General features: G+C 45.9%; 1 protein-coding gene and 1 non-coding gene across 6 annotated transcripts in view; one reads left to right on the top strand and one right to left on the bottom strand.

Moving 5' to 3' along the window:
• The window catches only part of sdk2b (sidekick cell adhesion molecule 2b), a 1,143,109-nt gene that overhangs the window by 965,920 nt on the left and 160,766 nt on the right, over positions 1-16,423 (bottom strand). The gene's annotated exons all lie outside the window — the stretch shown is intronic.
• On the top strand, positions 4,680-4,753 carry trnar-acg. The gene has a single exon. It is a non-coding gene; the product is annotated as a tRNA-Arg (tRNA).

The raw sequence follows: 16,423 nt of genomic DNA, 5'->3' as shown, positions 1-16,423 counted from the left end.
CACCAGTAACCACTGACCTTCCTCAGGAGATCTTTGAACTCCCCACCGTCACCCACCAACCCTCCTACATCCAATACATGTGGATGTCCATATCTCCTACCTTCCGGAGGAGACCAACCCAGTGACAACAGACATTCTCCTGCTCATCCTGCCGTACCCTAGAATCCGGTCTGATATCCATTTTCCCCTCCAATGACACTCAGCGTCTTTTCACCAGTCATCGCTGGATCCTCACCAACCGTAGCACCCCCCCCACCAGCTCCCACTGGCCCTTTTAACCCTCACCATCCCTTCCTGTTTGCAATTTCCTCAGTATGTCCCCCAGGGCTCATCCGCTTACACTACATAACCCTCCTCTGAACTTCTATCTTGTCTTCCCAACTTCCATGCTTGTTTACATCTGCACACATCCCCCTTCCCCGCTGCACACCATCTTCCCATCCTCTTGCTCCATAAACCACCATTCCTATTCCATGACCCCTGCAGTGTCTGTCTCTTTCCCCTTCCACCCCAACCTCTCCCCCACCTCATTCTAGACCTCCACTACATTCCTCCTCTTCATTCCACTCATTCCCTTCTAATTCCTTGCCAGCACAAACTATTGCCACCCAACAGTATCTCATGCAGCTGACCACCTGCAGCACAGAGATCCACATCCTGGAAGCTTCTGCGGAGCAAATATCAATGACCTTGAAGCTCCTCCAGAGTGAAGACTCACATGGTAGCTACTCCACCCATCCACTGCTGCACGTGGTGTTCCAAGATTGTTGGAGGCCTCCACCGTTCATGCTCCTCAAGCTGTTCCAGACCTTCTTCCAGGTGAGTCCTGATATTCCCACACGGCAGATGTTTTCCAGATCGGCATGATATCGCGCGAGCAGCGCAGATATTTGGGCGGTGAGTGGGGGACAATTCGGTTTGGGCTTCACCTGCATCCCTTAATGGAATACAAAATGGCTTCACACCTTGGCAAGAATGGGACCTGCCATGGCAGTTCAGAGAGCACCTTCCTGCTTTAATTGCAAGCTGCCGTCAAACCGGTTTTTCAGCTCCCACCACATTGTCCCACCTCCAGCTGCCATTACGCCCACCACTGTTAGGACAGGAGAACCCTAGCCATGATCAGAAAGTTGACCAGTACAGTTCACTGTAAAATGTGTACGATTCAAAAGCCTGAAGTTAAGGTCCTCTGAATAGCGCATTTAGCGGGGGTGTTCATCGGCGGCTGCAGTGCTAAGAAACATCCCATTATCTGAAGCACTTTGCCATTCTCTTGGCCTTGGGGAGTTTCTCCCTCCTGACTGCACTTCGAGGGCTTTCTGAAGTTCACCAACAGGAAAGCTCCTCGCAGGTTGGGGCACCATTTTGTCTGGCAGCCCCAATCCTTCCCCTTCAGGCAACCCCCCCAACACTTTTTGACCCTCCACTTGCCCCCCCCCCCCCCCCAACATTATGGAAACCCCCGGGAAACCTCCCTCTCTACTTGGCAAGAACTCCCACCCCGGCCTGAGCCCTGACAGAGCCAACCTGGCAGTTGGACAGACTGGCACTGCCAGCTTGGCAACCTAGTACACTGGCAGTGCCACCCTACCCTGTCCCCGACCACCTGGGCGTCACCAATCGCCTGGGATATCCCCCCCAAGTACCGTTACGCCTGGTCCACATTTGGGTGAACCAATATTAAATGGCGCCTTGGTAAGGTCTCCCAGGCGAGGCTGGTGAGTCCTGAGCGCTGGCTGAATCCAGTGTTTGGGTATTTAAATGAGTCATTAGGTTCATTTAAAATATTCAGATCTGGGTCTCGTCAAGCGAGGGCAAAATCCAGATTGTGCCGGGCGGTCCAACCAGGGTGACCCACGATTGCCCCAGCGCACAGTCAGATTTAAGGGCTTGCATGCGATTCACCCGTTGCACTCGGATCCACGTCAGGCGCAACGGGGTGGCTGAATCGCATCCTTTATCATCAATAAAGGGTATTCATGGGGCGGCACGGTGGTGCAGTGGTCAGCATTGCAGCCTTGCAACGCCAAAGACCCAGCCCCGGGTCACTGTCCATGTGGAGTTTGCACATTCTCCCCGTGTCTGCATGGGTTTCACCCCCACAACCCAAAGATGTGCAACTTAGGTGAATTGGCCACGCTAAAGGGGCTGGTTTAGCTCACAAGGCTAAATCGCTGGCTTTTAAAGCAGACCAAGCAGGCTAGCAGCACGGTTCGATTCCCGTACCAGCCTCCCCGGATAGGCGCCGGAATGTGGCGACTAGGGGCTTTTCACAGTAACTTCATTGAAGCCTACTCGTGACAATAAGCGATTTTCATTTTCATTTCATTTCAAATTGTTCCTTAATTGGAAAAAAAAGAATTGGGTACTCTAAAGTTATATTTTAAAAAATTAAAGAGTATTTATGTTCATTTATTTTAGTTAATGATTTCTGGTCTTAGTTGCTGTTTTATAATTCATCCTAACCAACGGCTAAAACATTTAAATAGTGGCAGGAATGTATACTGCATAATATTAGATATTTGGTTACAGCCTATAACCAAGTCACATACCCACTTGACTGACGCATCCACTTTTGAAATGGCAATCGTATCCTGTTCACAGTGATTGATAACAGTGGTGCTTGCAAAAGCACATTGGACATGTGGTACTTGAGCTTCCTGCATCGTGAAAGATAATGCCTGAAGAATCTTCATAGCGTATGACCCTTCGACTATCAGGGGCTCTTAGTGAAATAAGTGGGAAATTTAATTTTGTGTATTTGTCCTACTTTGAGAATAGCACTAACAAAGATAGTTTGTATATTTTTGTCCAATTTTCTGTTCACCACAAAAACTGTCAACAGTAATACTTAAAGATAATAAATCACTATTGGAGAATGCAATCCACTGAACAAACGTTGCAATGAATTTACAAGATATCTCGCTAGCTAGACATCTATGAAATGTCCTGTTGAACAGAAGTAGAAAATTACTCTCCAGATTTTCATTTTAAAATCTGCTTCAGCTATCATCATATTTGAAGCTGTCTGGGAGCATGAATGTCACAATAAGACAGCATAACCACATCTCAAAGGAAAACACCATCACACCACGGCATGACATAGTTGCTAAAATTTGACTGGACAACCAAAGGCAAATTGAAGGATAAAAGATATAGGGCGCAATTCAATGACCGCGGATGGGGCAAGCCAGGTGAATGCGAGAGAGGACAAAGGTCGAGATTTGCGCTGGGCGATTTTGCGATTCACCCAGCCCGTTCCTGATGGCGAGTTCCCGATCTTGCCCAAAAAATGGGGAGAATATCATTAACCCTAATTTGCATACATTTCAATCTCACTAATGAGATTGAAATTGAAAGCAGTGACCTCCCGGGAATTACCCGACTCCCGAGCGGGAATCACATGGGTGCCTTCCGTATTCCTTTTCAAAAACATGAAGCTAGCGCAAAGGCTACTGAGCGGATGTGAGTAGTCATTTCCATTTTACGGAATACAACTCAAGGATACCGGAGCTGCTGCCCCAGTGCTGGTGGGGTGGGGGGGGGGGGGAGGGGAAGGGTGGAGCCCTCAATGGGGTGTCAGACAAGGATGGGGGGGGGGGGGGGGAGTGGTTGTTTGTGAATTTGAAGGGTGGTTGGCGGAACTGATGGCAGGAGAGAGGTGGTAAATTACCCTTGCAGCTCGTTGGAGGTTGCCGATGTGCTTGCAATATTGGATAGTGGTCTTCCTTGTCATGATGCCTGCACTGACAGCCACTGCCGCTGCCTCCCAGGTGGCATTGCCCACCCTGCTGCTGGTCCTCCGACCTCCTTGGCGGAACAGGGTGCCTCACCTCTCATCCATAGCGTTGAGAAGCCCTGTGAGATCGGCATCCCCAAAGCGAGGAGCAGGTTATCGCGCTGCCATGCTTGTGTGTTGACTGGAAGTGAATGGTGAGGGAGCGTTTAAAAGCAACTCCACCTTGTTAGCGGCGAGCAGCTGGGGCGCGGGTCAGCGAATCAGATGTCAAGGGAGCCAGTAATGTTGAGAATCTCGTGGGGACTCATTTTTGGCACTATGTGCTGTTGAATAGGGGCTGCAATCTCATCAACATAGCCATCGTGAAACTCCCCACCAAACGTGTCCGAAACCGGACTTTAACTTTAGTCTGCTGAATCACTCCCATAGAGTAAATACTGTTTCACTACAATATGTAAGATTCATTTCTGGGTTGTCAAGAAAAGCCAAGTAATATCATGTCACAATGCTCTCATCAGCCTATCTGAGGGACCCTTGCAGAGTTGAAAGCCACAGATTCTTTGCAGGATGCAGCCAGTGTGTCATTTATCTTTCACAGAAACATAGAAGAATCCTTGCAGTGCAGAAGGAGGCCATTCAGTCCATTGTGTTTGCTCTGATCCTCTGAAAGTGCCTGCCCCACCCCTGCAACCTATCCCTGGACAATAAGGGGCAATTTAGCAGGACCAAGCCACCTAACCAGCACATCTTTGGACTGTGGGAGGAAACCGGAGCACCGGGAGGAACCTCACGCAGACACAGAGAGAATGTGGAAACTTCGCACAGTCACCCAAGACTGGAATTGAACCCGGGTCCCTGGCGCTGTGAGGCAGCAGAGCTAACCACTGTGCCACAATGCCGACTTAACTTTCATTCAAAAATGCACTGGAACTAGCGCTATGGGCCAGTGGCGCAATGGATAACGCGTCTGACTACGAATCAGGAGATTCCAGGTTCAACTCCTGAGCTGGCTCGGAATTCAAAAATGCACGGGAACATATTCAGCTTGTTACTAAAAGTAATCAATCGTAGTGGTAACTGGTAAATGGATCACACAGCACTGTTGTGTTTAGCAATGCATAAGTGTGGACACACTGAAACTGTAGTCATTGGCGATCTACGGACGTAACCAAATATTTTCATGGCTAATATACAGGGCTCAAGTAGCACATTTATATTTCTGAGAGCAGGAGTTATTAAACCCAAATAGTGCAAATGAACATTTCGTCCCAGTACAAATTTTTCAACTGAATACGTCAAGAAATCAGACATTAATACTGTGACGGCAGAAGCAATGTATCCCAGCAAAAATAAATAAATACTGCAATGTGTTGATTTATTCAGAGAATGTCGTTAACCATCAACTATTTTGTCCATTTCTCCAAATCAACTTATCAAAGTAATGTTCATCATTACAAAACCCAAGATTGATGAGGTGGCAAAGCATTAGATTTTCGGAAAGTCTAAGGAATTGATAGAAAATGTTTTCTTTTGCATCTTACATGGTGTTATGATACTTGTGGGGAAACAGTAAACCAATATAACTAAATTTTCTGATAGAAATGACCAACAACATTCCATTTTTTGTGGATTTTATTTAATCACGAATCAGAAGCCACACAAATTACGTGGCGTGTGATAGTTCAAACATAAAAGACAAATTTCACTTTAAATAGTTGTTACAATAAAGATACTACTTAGGCAACCATAAGCTCCTGCATTAATCCCTGCGCATATGTAGCACCCTGTGCAATTTCACATTCTTTCTCACTTGGCCTCTGCTCTCACTATCCAACTCAATTGATTCAGTCCTCAAGTCACATTCACTGGCAGCTACATTACATCCAAGGTCCCTGGATAGAGTGAACACTTACACGGCAATAACTATGAAACCTCCCCCACTTGGGCCGCGTCAGTCCGGAAGCATAGGTTTCCTGAGTTCTTTTATAACTGAACAACCAACAATACCCAGTCTGGTATTTATGTCTGGTCTTCTGATCCAAAATCTTATCTCTTGCAAATGCCTGAGTTATTTGTAGTATTTTTAAGATTCAGTCTCTTTTGGCTCAGTTGTATATTGCTTCCCCAATAGCTTCTGGAATTCCATTTTTCTTCTTACTGCCAAACAAAAAAAATGACCTTTTTGAGGACACAAAGAGTTTGGTAACTGCTGCAGCATTTCTTTTGCCTGCATCTGTGAGCTGGTCACCTTCTGCCTCCAGCTCTCCTTTGTGTCAGCCAGCCATATGGCCCCTGGTCTTAAATTATTTCCTGTTGGTACTCCTTCCACATCAAGGGCGCCAAGCCACATGGACCAGTATTTCTTAATACCCTAAATTATAATTAATCCCTTTACAAATGATACAAACTCTAAAACATTCTTAAAAATGATTACAGGTTCCACATTCATTTTCCTCATTGCACTGCTTCCGGAAAGTTTATTGCAATTACTGCATAAGTGCAATGAGTGCATTTTGTATTCTCAAAGTTAAGAGAATAAGCATTCAAAGGACTGCTGTGAAACAGACAAGACTGAAAGATCATCCTGTACATTTTCAAACCTAGGGTCACGACCCGTGAATGGATCTTGGTCGGGAGGGTCGAGGGGCCATGTGTCGTGGCGTTCCCGATTGCGGGACCATGCGTCGCGACGTTCCCGATTGTAGGGGCCATGCGTTGCGGCATTCCGATCGTGGGAAGTAGGACCCAATGGCGCGACTGGCTTTTAAAAATGCCAGCCGCGGCCGGATATCAGAATGCCGGCCATTCCGCGCATGCGTGCTCCCTCAGCAGTGCGCAGGCCCGGAGCCCAGCGAGGCAAACAGCCTCCTCCTGTCATCAGCGTGCTGACCCAGGAGCATATATTTTTTAAATCGCTCGAGTCTTCCTGCCTGAATCGGTGGCAGAGAGCAACGAACTGTACATTGATGTCACATGCTCTGGGCATGAGAGAGTTTCCTCCATTTTGCAGCTAATATTGCTGGTGTGAACTCCAGGATCTCTGGTGAACAACCTATTAAACGATGTTAAAAACAGGAACAAAGCAGCATAAAGATGATTACATGAGGTCCAGGTTTCTTAATTGTGCCAGGATGCAAAGTTCATGTGTATTATATGCAGCGAAACACTGGCAAATGAAAGTTTAAAACCCTAAAATTTTCAAAGGCATTTGAAGACTCGCCTGGCGAGTTCGAGGACAAATCTCTTGACTTTTTTTCAAAGGATGCAGTGAGGTCTTAAATAATCAGCTGAAGTCATTATCAGAAATGTAATACTGAATGACAAAGCAAGTGAGATCGTGAGGACCAAGCTGGCTCATCTATCTCATCAAAGGTGAGTGAAAATGGTGGGTTGCGACGTTTGGGCGGCGTGGGTAGCGAAGGCTGACCAGCATGGACCATGAAAGCTGGCCTAGTAAAAATGGGTCCCGGACAAAAAAGTTTGAAAAACACTGCTGCCCAGTGTTGCAAAAAAAATGAATGTTATAAGAACACAGGTCTAACAATTGTCACTGGCGTGTCAAACACTGACACTGCTGACCAGGCGGGACCAATTATTCGGTACTGGCAAACACCGCAGCAAAGAGGAGCAACTCATGCTGAAAAATTCACCACAGTCAGATAGCACAGTGGGCTAAACAGCTGGCTTGTAATGCAGAATAATGCCAGCAGTCGGGTTCAATTCACGTACTGGCCTGCGACTCGGGGCTTTTCGCAGTAACTTCATTGAAGCCTACTTGTGACAATAAGTGATTATTATTATTACACTACATCGGTTGGGAGAGAGAACCTAAGAATCACCTGAGGTCTCTTGAATGATTTTGGGAAATGCATCAATGCATTCATCAGGGACAGCGGGACAGCTTTTCATCACGAGGATCTTACGTACTTCATTAGTTTAATACCTAAAATGTGTCCACGTTTTTATACAAGATGCACAAACATAGATTGGAAATCAATCATACAGCAAAAATTTGGACCATTACCAAAGCAGTTTTCTTCCACAGTGGAAGGTATATTAAATTGATATGAAAGAGATATTACTGAAGATAACTATCCAGAAGAACGTTATTAAAAAGTCTTAACTTAAGGTATGGGCAGATTTCTGAGTCTATAGTACAAGATGAAATTTGTGCATACTTAGGAAGGGATGGTCCAATCAAGCATCTGTACTCGACAACACCAGGTCACTATTGGGTAACTTATTGGAATTTTTTTGAAAAAGTTACAGTGGGTGCTATTCAACGGAATAATTTCTAAGTTTGTGGCAGGTTTTTCAGGATGTTTCCCGGCAGCTCTGCCGGTGAGTTCCCCACCGCTATCCAATGATCATTATTTGGATCCGGGGGAGTTTCTCACTAGTTTAGCCCACACTTAGGGCGCGATTCTCCAGGAAGATTTCTAAGTGTTGTAGAAAGCGCGGGAATTGCCGCAGGCTTCTCGGCGCTCAGCCCAGCGAAGCTGGCAACGCTATTCAACGTTATTTGGCCCACTTAACAAGGCCCCATGGGCTTCTCGCCGGAAATGAAGCCTCGCCAGCTGATTCGCCAGCACCTCGCTCACCAGCCCCTGCTAACAAGATCGAGCAGCACTTTAAGCTGCACTTGGTCAGCTAACCCCAGCCAGCTCGGGCTGGGAAGGCCATGCCCATGAAATGAGGGTGGAGGGGATGTTTGAAGGGTGGGGGTGTGCAGGGAAGGTAAGTAGATGCCTCTGGGAGTTTGGGGTTGATGGGTGGAAGTCCTATAAGGGGGGGGGGGGGGGAGTGCTGTAAGGGGGCCTGAAGTGGGGGGACCCCCAGGGACCCCTTGGGGTGGGGGGGGGGGGTGACATTGCCCATGAGTGGGAGTGTGTGGAGGACCCACAAGCTCACTTAGAGATCGGGGCACCCTTTCAAAATGGCAGCCCGATCTCTGAATTCTGCTCCCATGTGCTAAAAAAAAATCTAAGTGTGGGTTAAACTGGTGAGGAACGCCCCAGGACTCAAATACGTGACTAAATGTCATTGAATAGTGGTGGGGAACTTGCCAGCCCTCCCTGAAGAAAATGCCAGAAATTAACTTAGAAATATTTTGCGAGAATCGCGCCATAGACATTACAAGACACCACACGGTTATGAAAATTAAGGCATAAAAGATTCATGGGAATGTAGATGCAGTAGTAGATGGTTAAGGGATAGCAAATAAGAATTCGGTGCAGGTAAATCTCAAGTTAAAAGACATTGGGCAGTTATGTGTCCCAGGCTCCTGTGCTGGAGAATCTTAAATTTTCATTCGTCTAACTGCTTTTGGCAGAGGCAGATAATAAATGATATATAGCCGCAAACACAATAGAGGAAGACTGAAAATATATCCTCGGTTTAACTTATTTATGGTGGCAAATGTGTGTAATGTACTGCCAAGAGAGGTAGAGGTTGCTGATTGTATGTCCCACTTTACAAGAGAATTGGATAACCGACAAGAACTCTGAGAGCAATATGACAGGTATCATGGAACATGAAGTTTCTTCAACACTGGGATCAGTCAGATAGACCACAATCTAATCCTCCCTTGACTTTGCCAGTGCAATCAATCTCCACCACCTCTCCTCACTGTCAATTACACTAATTCACCAGCCTCAATATGAAACAATTAAATCAAAATGGTCTTTTTTACCTGTTCACTTTCTGAATCATTTACTTTCAGTTTTGTACTCCTGAGCACAAACTGTGGGCAAGAATGCAGAACTTTTCAGAAGGACTAACAAGTAAGGGTTGACAGTTTAATGTAAAGAAATGGGAATGACTCCAGCACATTTTGGGAAAAGAGCAGAAAAAGGAAGCATTAATTAAATGGTGTGGCTGAGACTGACGTAACAGTGGCTTAGGGATGCAGATCCATAAATCGTTTAGAGTAAAATTGCAAATGGAAAAAGCAAAACAGTCAAATTGAATTCTGTGATTTAAACACAAGGATTTGAATAGAACAGTGGGAAATGGAAACTCTTGCGGGCGGAATTCTCCCAATGAATTTCCAGGTGTAGTCTCCGGTGGGAAACATGGGGCGGGAATCTCTGATCCTGCCGCTAAGTGTTGACGTCGTCGTTAACGCCAGAGTTTTTTACGATGGTGTCATCTGGCCCCTAGGATCAGCGATCCTGCGCCGCACAGGGGGCCAACACTGGAGAGCCTCACGCTGCTCCAGCTGCCAATACGGGCGCTGCAGGTCCGCGCATGCGCGCTACAGCCGGTGCGTGTCCGCACATGGGTTGCCTGCTCCGCGCCGGTCCCGACACAACATGGCGGAGAGCTACAGGGGCCCGGCACGGAGGAAAGTAGGCCCCCACCGGGATAAGACCGCCTGCCAATTGGTTGGCACGATCTCAGGCCAGGCCACCGTGGAGGGCACCCCCCCCCCCCCCCCCCGAGGGCACCGCCGCCCCCAAAGTCGGATACCCCCTCCCCCCCCCCACCAGGCCGCCCCCCACAACATGAAGAGCAGAGAATCGACATCGGAGCAGCATCACGTGAATTGCGCCCCCCCCCCCCCCCGGCAATTCTCCGAGAATCCCACCCAAAGTGCTATTTCCACTGGGTAGATCAGCACGATCCAGGGGCGAAATTCTCCAATCCCCAGCAGGGTCTGAGAATTGCCCGGGGCCGCTATAAATCTCGCCCCCACCGTGGCCGGAATTCTGTGCCACCCGGGAATTGGCACGATGGGCCGAAGTCTCGCCGCTGAGAGGCCAATCCCGCCGGCGTGGTTTCAACCACCTCTGGTGGTGGCGGGATTGGTGGCGTGAGCGGGTTCCTGGGGGGGCGTGGGGCGATCAGTCCCCGGGGGGTGCCCCCACGGTGGCCTGGCCTGCGATCGGGGCCCACCGATCGGCGGGTGGGCCAGTGCCGTGGGGGCACTCTTTTTCTTCTACGCCGCCACGGCCTCCACCATGGCGGAGGCGGAAGAGACCCCCTCCACCACGCATGCGCCGGTGGTGACATTAGCGGCAGCTGACGCACCGGTGCATGCGCGAACTGGCGAAGGCTTTTCGGCCGGCCCCGACGCCAGGCAGAGGGCGTCAAAGGCCCTTGCCGCCGACCACTCCGGCGCAGGCCTAGCCCCCAAAGTGCGGAGAATTCCGCACCTTTGGGGAGGCCCGATGCCGGAGTGGGTGGCGCCACTCCGCTACGCCGGGACCCCCTGCCCCGGCTGGTAGGGGGAATCCTGGCCCAGATCGCAATCCATCCACAAGTACAATGTTTTTTGAGTGATTCATGCCGTGGAACCTGAAGAAGCATGCCCGACCTCTGCAAGCCTCTCCCCCCAAAATCCCAGCAAGATCCACCTCCCCCCCCCCCCCCCCCACCTCCAACAATTGAGGAAAAATACTCTGCTATGAGTTTGCCAAAGGCCACTCCCTTAAGGGCGCCTCCTGCTTTCAGGACCCTCTCAATCCCCCTTCAGACATCGCTCCTCGGCAGTTCCAACTTGCCACTGCCCCCTGGCAGTGGAAACTGGCATTGCAATGTTGGCATTGCCAGGGTGCCATGCACTCAGACAGAGCACAGCCTCTTTTCGTTAAAAAAAATGCGGTTCGAAACAACACCTCTTTCTGAGAAGCACTTCAGAACGAAGAAACATTCTGTTTTTTTGTCAGAAAAAAAAACCCAGCTTAAAAGTGTAAGCACTTCAGAGTTCATGGAACGTGAAAAGCTACAAGAAAAACAAAGCCACTCACTCCTTTAAAATAGCCTGGATCTGCCAATTAAGGCTTGTAGAAGGTATTAAACGTGAAATTGAATGTAAAAAATGCAATTCTAAACTTCTCAGCAAGTCCAGAGGCTTGAAAAAGATTGTGGAGAATGAAATTGAATGTGATAAAATCACTTCAAAGGTTTCCAACACATCTGAGGGAAGACCTCCATCTGGCAGATCATTGAAATTGACATGCTGAAAGAGAGTTTAAAGGTGTTCAAGCATACAGAGGGAGCACGTGCCACATGACCCCCACCCTGGGAAACTCCCTCCAGCCCAGTCCAAGCCCCCTCGACTCCCATCTCCCCTGAAGGAGCCCCCTCATCACCCGGTAGGTTTAGAGAGGATACTAAGTCATTGTATTCACACTCAGTGTCCCTGATGACTGGTCCCCATGTTTAGGGACCAATAATGATTCATAGAACATACAGTGCAGAAGGAGGCCATTTGGCCCATCGCGTCTGCACTGACCCACTTAAACCCTCACTTCCATCATATCCCCATAACCCAATAACCCCTCCTATCCTTTTTTGGTCACTAAGGGCAATTTATCATGGCCAATCCACCTAACCTGCACGTCTTTGGACTGTGGGAGGAAACCAGAGCACCCGGAGGAAACCCACGCAGACACGGGGAGAACGTGCAGACTCCGCATAAACAGTGACCCAGCAGAGAATCAAACCTGGGACCCTGGGGCTGTGAAGCCACAGTGCTAATCACTTGTGTTACCGTGCTGCCCAAATTCATTCCTGGGTTACTTCCCATTTGGGGGAGGGGGAGGTGGTAAATACTGGGAAGCTGCTACATTCAACTTTAATCTCACTAATGAGATTAAAATGAATACAAATACATTGTGATTAAGTTCTCGCTCTTTCTGGGTGAGACCCTGTTGACCCGGATCACATCAGCTGGAAAGGGAAAAATGGGAAACCGATTTACGCTTGCCACAAATCCCATTTCGGGGCTCTTCCGCAATTCTCTCAATATAGCGGGAATTGCGTTGGGTGCAAGTTAGCTGGAGATTCTCCCCCTACATGTATTAAAGCCAATAAATATATTAAATAACATGCTTCGACGTTCCCAATACCAACTGTCAATGGCTTCATTCAGTAAATGCAACTTGTGCGGTAACCTAAGCAGGAAGCTCATATCTTCTGTCCTCAATTGGAGCTGCATAATGGAACTCAGATAAAGCAGCAATAGAGACGCTTTTATTGGTTTCAGCCACTGTGAAATACTTGAATTTACAAAGTTGTGTATTATTAATATAATTACATATTCAGATATGGTAAAAGATAAAAATTTCACAACCTCCTGCTTAAATATATTCAATGCATTGCATCATAATGTTGCAGTGACACTGAATTAACATTTCTCTTTCCATATGTTTATAAAATATATGGAGACCACAATAAAGGGGAATATATTAAGAGGGGTAAATGAAGTGAGAGATCCTGGTGTACAAGTTCACAGGTCCCTAATGGCAGCAGTTCATGTAGACACGGTTGTAAAGAAGGCATCTGGAATGTTCTTCATTGGCAGAGATAGAATATAAAAGTAAGCATAAAATGTTGGAATTTTATAAAACACTGGTGAGGACATAAATGGAGTATTGTGTGCAGTTCTGGTCACCATATTACAGGAAGGACATAATTACTCTGGAGAGAATGCAGAGGAGGTTTACAATAATGTTGCCAGGGCTAGAAACGTGTAGCTAAGAGGCATAATTTGATAGGTTGGGATTATTTTCCTTGGAACAAAGGCGGCTAAGGAGCGACTTTATTGAGGTATACAAAATTGAGGAGAAGAGATAGAGTGAACAGGATAAAATTATTTCCCTTGGTGGAGAATTCTAGAACCACAGGACATAGATTCAAGACAAGTGGCAGAAGATGTAGAAGGGACACGAGGAAGAACCTTTATACACAGAGGGTGGTGGGTGTCTGGAATTCACTGCCCGAATTGGTGGTGGAGGCAGAAACCCTAAACTCTTTTTATAAGTACCTGGATCTGCAGCTTAAATGCTGCAAGTTACAGGGCTATGGGCCAGGTGCAGGAAGGTGGGATTAGAAAGGGCACCTGGGTGTCCTCGGGATGGCATGGACAAGATGGGCAGAATGGCCTCCTTCTGTGCGGTAATTTTTCTTTGGTTTTGTGTGTAATGAATGTAAGAAATTGTCATATTTTATATTGTTAATGTTATTAAAACCTGGGTTAAGATGCATACAGACAGTGTGACAACTAGAGCTGTGATTAAGGTGTAAAAGTAAGATAATCATTGATTTGCAGGTGGAGGGTTCTGCTCATAGATTTTGAGAACCATTTACTTGTTTATAGATAGCTAGATAATGGAATAATGTTGATGTTTGAAGGACCCCTGGGTTTAGAACATTTATGAGGGGTATTGTGTTTGGTCCTGTCTAAACAAGTCAACTGACATCTTATAAGATGAGACAAAACAATGCCTTATGCTTGGGGTATAAATCATGTAGTTAATGGGAGGATCCAAGTCTGTCTGAAAAGTCAGTTGGTAATAGAACTCTAATCTGAACATATGTGTTTCAGTTTGGTCCTGAAAGGTTCTATCTTCAAATATTCTGCACAGAGAAAAGCAAGTAGAAGCCTAGTCGTTAACTTTATTCATGAGAGGTACTTGAAATATATTGGTTTGCTTAATTGGAATATAGTGGCAGGTTTAGGAGATTAAGGTTTTCTCTTTTACTTGAGAACTGCTGTAGCTGTTACTGTAAACTATTTCTTTGTTGCTGATGTAGTTAATTCTGTGTTTAAATTTATGTTTACTTTAACATGAAAGATACCTTAGGTCAGCGTTATCATTCCTGTGGTGCAGCAACATTTCCTCACAGTTTTACAAATTGCAAATAGCTGGATTCTCAGTTGGGATCCTAACATATATCTGTTCATCAGCTATGAAATGAACAAAAATGATGCACTTTTTGTTCTTGCAATGCCTGCAGCTTTCTGCAAAAGAACGTACAGCCAGCTGTGATCTGGGTACATTACTGGACAACATCAATGGTGCACTGGTAAACTCACGCAGATTAATTGAGGGTCTGTGAGAAGTCAGTAAAGAGTAGGAGAAAGAGGTTTTTGGGAGGAGTACAAGTTAGAACTCTGCCAATTTCTCTCCCCGCTACATGCCATTCTAATTCACTTAATCTGTGAAGCACGTGATGGTCTGACCAAGATCAACTCTAAGAAACCAGAGTACTGCAGCTGCAATTTAATTTTGGCTTCAGTTCATGTGCAACATAATGTTCTTACCTGTTAGATTACCTTTAATCCTTCTACAATCCTCAGAGGGTCATGAAGAATATATGGTGCACTTGAATGGGATGTAAAAGTGCAAAAGCAACCCTCAAAAGGTTATCGGAAACATTGTATTTGTCAGTGATATACTTGTCAAATAACACTCAGGAGATTGAACATTACTCTAGGGGAGTCTGTCGCTCTACTGAATCTACAGAAAATGCATTTCTTGGCATGGTCCTGATCAGGCCATTAGGAAATGACAGCTATTGTTTCTGCTGTTGTTTTTTCATCTCTGAATTCGATTTTGAGCCTGTCAAAAAGGTGAACATCGCAGGGCTTCAAAAGAATGGTCTGACAAGTCACAAAGTTGAATAAACACATTTTACAGTATATATGGATAACAGAACTCAGTATTTGAAGTTGTTCAGTTGGGGAAGAGCAGCATTGATAGTATTATTAACGTATAACAAGACAAGGAAATAAATAAAGAACTTGCATTTATATAGAAAAAAGGCTACGGGCTCAAAGGACAAGGGGTCAATATTTGTGAGTAGCCTTGTACATTTTTTAAAGTTAATAATAATAATCTTTATTGTCACAAGTAGGCTTACATTAACACTGCAATGAAGTTACTGTGAAAAGCCCCTAATCGCCACATTCCGGTGCCTGTTCAGGTGCACAGAGGGAGAATTCAGAATGTCCAAATTATCTCATAGCATGTCTTTCGGGACTTGTGGAAAGAAACTGGAGCACCTGGAGGACCTGGAGAGAATGTGCAGACTCTGCACAGACAGTGACCCAAGCCAAGAATCAAACCTGGGACCCTGGCGCTGTGAATCCATAGTGCTAACTACTATGCTACCGTGCTACCCGTTGCTACGTTTGCAGATGATATAAAGATATGCCGAGGGACAGGTAATACTGAGGAAGCAAAGGGGCTGCAGAAAGTCCTGGGTAGGCTAGGAGAGGGGGCAAAGAAGTGTCAAATGGAATATAATTTGGAAAAGTCTGAGGTTGCAGAATGGAGGCACAGACTACTTTCTAAATGGGAAAATGCTCAGGAAATCAGAAGCACAAGGGATTTCGGAGTCCTCTTAAGGTGAACATGCAGGTTAATTCAGCAGTTAAAAAGGCAAGTGCAGTGTTAGCATTTATGGCGAGAGGGCTAGAATATAACAGCACAATATAATATAATAATCTTGCAGTTAGGGTTCTTCAAGTGACATGTATAATTTAATACACTAAATTGAAGAACTTTTAACGACAACCCTGTCGTGAACACAAGGTTACTGGATGTGTAGTCAAGCAGCAAATGGAGGAACGATTTTCATGATTTAGACATATTGGGAAAACAATGTTAAAATTGACATTAATTTACAATGATTAATTACCTTAAAGTAACCATAATTTAAGAGGTTATTCTCACCTTGGTTACTCAACCCACTGTTGTCACAGTTTAAAAACTGAACTGATGCTTTTAATTGGAAAATAAGCCTTGGATTACAATTATAATCCAAATTAATAGTGATGTTGTTACAAATGTGAGGTTTTATAAGATGATTGGCTCTTTAATTTAAGATAAAATGGAGTAGTGAATGTGATGATAGGTAGACTATCATCTGTATATAATATGAGTAGATCGT

Source organism: Scyliorhinus canicula, chromosome 18 (assembly GCF_902713615.1).
Source record: "Scyliorhinus canicula chromosome 18, sScyCan1.1, whole genome shotgun sequence".
Lineage (NCBI taxonomy): Eukaryota > Metazoa > Chordata > Chondrichthyes > Carcharhiniformes > Scyliorhinidae > Scyliorhinus > Scyliorhinus canicula.
Note: the sequence above shows the minus strand (reverse complement) of the source record. Positions and strands in the feature narration are given on the sequence as shown.